This window comes from Danio rerio, chromosome 2 (assembly GCF_049306965.1).
Source record: "Danio rerio strain Tuebingen ecotype United States chromosome 2, GRCz12tu, whole genome shotgun sequence".
In the NCBI taxonomy this organism is placed as follows: domain Eukaryota; kingdom Metazoa; phylum Chordata; class Actinopteri; order Cypriniformes; family Danionidae; genus Danio; species Danio rerio.
Window position 1 is genome coordinate 16,632,883 of NC_133177.1, and position 3,238 is coordinate 16,636,120.

A 3,238-nucleotide genomic window follows, 5' to 3' on the forward strand; every position below is an offset into this window, starting at 1 on the left:
AGCTGGCAGCTCGCGTGGGCGTTCAAGAAGCCCCCTGGAAGTCTTTTTCCAGGGTTCCCTTCAGAGCTGAAGCTGCCCCCGGAAAGAGTGGCTGGTTCCTGCCAATTGCTGGCAGCTCGTTCGGGCACGCAAGAAACTCTCTGGAGGTCTTTCCCAGGGTTCCCTTTAGAGCTGAAGCTGCCCCAAAAAGAGTGACTGATTCCCGCTGATTGTGGTGGCTCAAGTGGGCATGAAAGAATCACCCTGGAGGTCCTTCCCAATGGTCCCTTAAGTAGCTGAAGCTACCCCACAAAGAGTGACTGATTCCTGCTAGTTGGGGCAGCTCCTTTGGGCATGGAAGAAATGCCCTGGAGGTCTTTTCTTGGGGTCCTTCAAGAGCTCAAGCTGCCCCAGAAAGAGTGACTGATTCCTGCCAGTTGCTGGCAGCTCGTTTTGGCATTCAAGAAACCCTCCGCAAGTCTTACCCAGGGGTCCCTTTAGAGCTGAAGCTGCCCCAGAAAGAGTGACTCCTTCCCCGCTGACTGTGGTGGCTCAAGTGGGCATGGAAGAATCACCCTGGAGGTCCTTCCCAGGGGTCCCTTAAGTAGCTGAGGCTGCCCCAGAAAGAGTGACTGATTCCTGCTAGTTGGGGCAGCTCGTTTGGGATTGGAAGAAATGCCCTGGAGGTCTTTTCTTGGGCTCCTTCAAGAGCTCAAGCTGCCCCAGAAGGAGTGACTGATGTGGTGGCTCACGCGGGCATGGAAGAAATGCCATGCAAGTCCTTTCCAGGGGTTCCTTTAGAGCTGGAGCTGCCCCAAAAAAGAGTCACTGATTCCCGCTGACTGTGGTGGCTCATACGGGCATGGAAGTCTTTTCCCAAGGCTCAAGCAGGTAAAGGAAGACAGGTTGATCTCCGAGGCCGGCCCAGACAAAATCCTGGTCTGGACTTCTGAAGGGGGGATGGCAACTACACTGACTTGGTCGGAAAAGTCTCTCAAACAGGGGCTTTTCAAGTACCCTCATTGGGCACCAGCGGCCCATAGTCACGTCTCTTTGCCGTATTCAAGCTTGGAGTTTGTTTTTGGTCACCAACGGCTCTTAGTTAAGCCTAAAATGTTATGTCTGTCTGTCTGTCAGCAAATGTGCTGGAGGTTTAAGGGTTAAAAATTAGTACCTGTTATGCTTGCCGACATTGTATTATTTGTGGCGTAGATTGCGGCTCCTACTGCTGACAGTTTGTGGGTATCGCTTCTCGGCCTTTTGGCTAAGATCAAGTGTAGTATCTGTTCTTATCAGTTTAATATCTGATACGTGCCCTACCCGGGCACTATATATTAAATTGATTTTTGCAGCTGGGAGATGGGTTAGGGGCTTGCTCCACCCACTCCACGCATCGACCTGGTATTGCAGTACCTCCGGGAACGGTGCACTCATTAAGCGGTGAACAGCAGAACTAGATTGCATGAAATTTAACATAACGTTAGATTGAATGTAGGGACTTGCGCTTCTTTGCGATTAGGTATCTGTCTTATGCGCTCGTTTAGACAGTGAGCATGAACAACCCTCTTGGCAGGATCCTCTTATTCTAGTCCATGAGCCACGATGCACATATTGCAACTCAGGGAGGAAAAAAAAATAAATAAAAAAAATCCATCCAAAATTCCCAATCAGGACCTAAGTCTGACCTGGGGGATGGTGGGTCCAGAGAGCTGTGGAGAGGATAATTCCCAATCAGGACCCAAGTCTGACCTGGGGGATGGTGGGTCCAGAGAGCTGTGCAGAGGATTTGAAAAATGGCAAAGCATGAAACCCCCGCTCCTGTCGCATTCACCCAGGGTCCAAAGCGCCGGGCCGGGGCCCCAACTCCCAGCCTACGTGTGGGGACGTCCCGCGCCTAGAGGTACATGCCCCTTTGGGGCACCAGCGGCACGCAAGGCTGGCACCTGCGGTTAACCAAGTCAATGTTCCCGGGCTTAAGTTTGGGCTACCCGGGCACTGCTGGAGAACAGGTGTTCCTCCAGGGTCCCCCACAGGGCAGGTGCTTGCCCCCAGAGAGGGTGAAGATTACCCAGCCAGAGTCAAGGCCAGTGCGGGCAAGGAAAAACGCTCCGGAAAGGGGGGCCCTTAGGAGCTTAAGCGTATCCCCGGGAAAGGGTGACTGATTTCCGGCCAAGCTGGATTGGAAGAAAGGCTCTGGAAGTCCTTCCCATGGAAGGGTCCCTTAAGAGCTGGGTCTGACCCTAAAAAAGGTGATGGTTTCCCGCTAATTGTGGCCATGGAAGTCCTTCCAGGGCGCTTTTGAGAGCTAAAACACACCCCAGAAAGAGTGACCGATTCCTGCTGATTATGGTGGCTCAAGTGGGCATGGAAGAATCGCCCTGGAAGTCCTTCCCACTGGTCCCTTGAGTAGCCGAAGCTGCCCCAGAAAGGGTGACTGATTGCCGCTTGTGGAGGCATCTCGTTTGGGCTTGGAAGAAACGCCCTGGAGGTCTGTTCTTGGGGCCCTTCCAGAGGTCTAGCTGCCCCAGAAAGAGTGACTGATTCCCGCCTATTGTGGCAGCTCGTTTGGGCTTGGAAGAAACGCCCTGGAGGTCTTGTTCTTGGGGTCCTTCAAGAGGTCTAGCTGCCCCAGAAAGAGTGACTGATTCCCGCCTATTGTGGCAGTTGCTGGCAGCTTGTTTTGGCATTCAAGAAACCCTCCATAAGTCTTACCCAGGGGTCCCTTTGGAGCTGAAGCTGCCCCAGACAGGGTGACTGACTCCCGCTTATTGTGGCAGCTCAATTGGGCATGGAAGAAACGCCCTGGAGGTCTTGTTCTTGGGGCCCTTCAAGAGCTCAAGCTGCCCCAGAAAGAGTGACTGATTCCTGCCAGTTGCTGGCAGCTCGTTTTGGCATTCAAGAAACCCTCCGCAAGTCTTACCCAGGGGTCCCTTTAGAGCTGAAGCTGCCCCAGAAAGAGTGACTCCTTCCCCGCTGACTGTGGTGGCTCAAGTGGGCATGGAAGAATCACCCTGGACGTCCTTCCCAATGGTCCCTTGGGCAGCTGAAGCTGCCCCAGACAGGGTGACTGATTCCTGCTAGTTGGGGCAGCACGTTTGGGCATGGAAGAAACGCCCTGGAGGTCTGTTCTTGGGGCCCTTCCAGAGGTCTAGCTGCCCCAGAAAGAGTGACTGATTCCCGCCTATTGTGGCAGCTCGTTTGGGCTTGGAAGAAACGCCCTGGAGGTCTTGTTCTTGGGGTCCTTCAAGAGGTCTAGCTG

At 53.7% G+C, this 3,238-nt stretch overlaps 1 non-coding gene across 1 annotated transcript; it reads left to right on the forward strand.

The window, feature by feature from the left end:
* Positions 1–1,223: 1,223 nt before the first annotated feature.
* LOC141379296 (U2 spliceosomal RNA) lies at positions 1,224–1,414 on the forward strand. Its single transcript, XR_012395847.1, has one exon. It is a non-coding gene; the product is annotated as a U2 spliceosomal RNA (small nuclear RNA).
* The last annotated feature ends 1,824 nt before the right edge of the window (positions 1,415–3,238 follow it).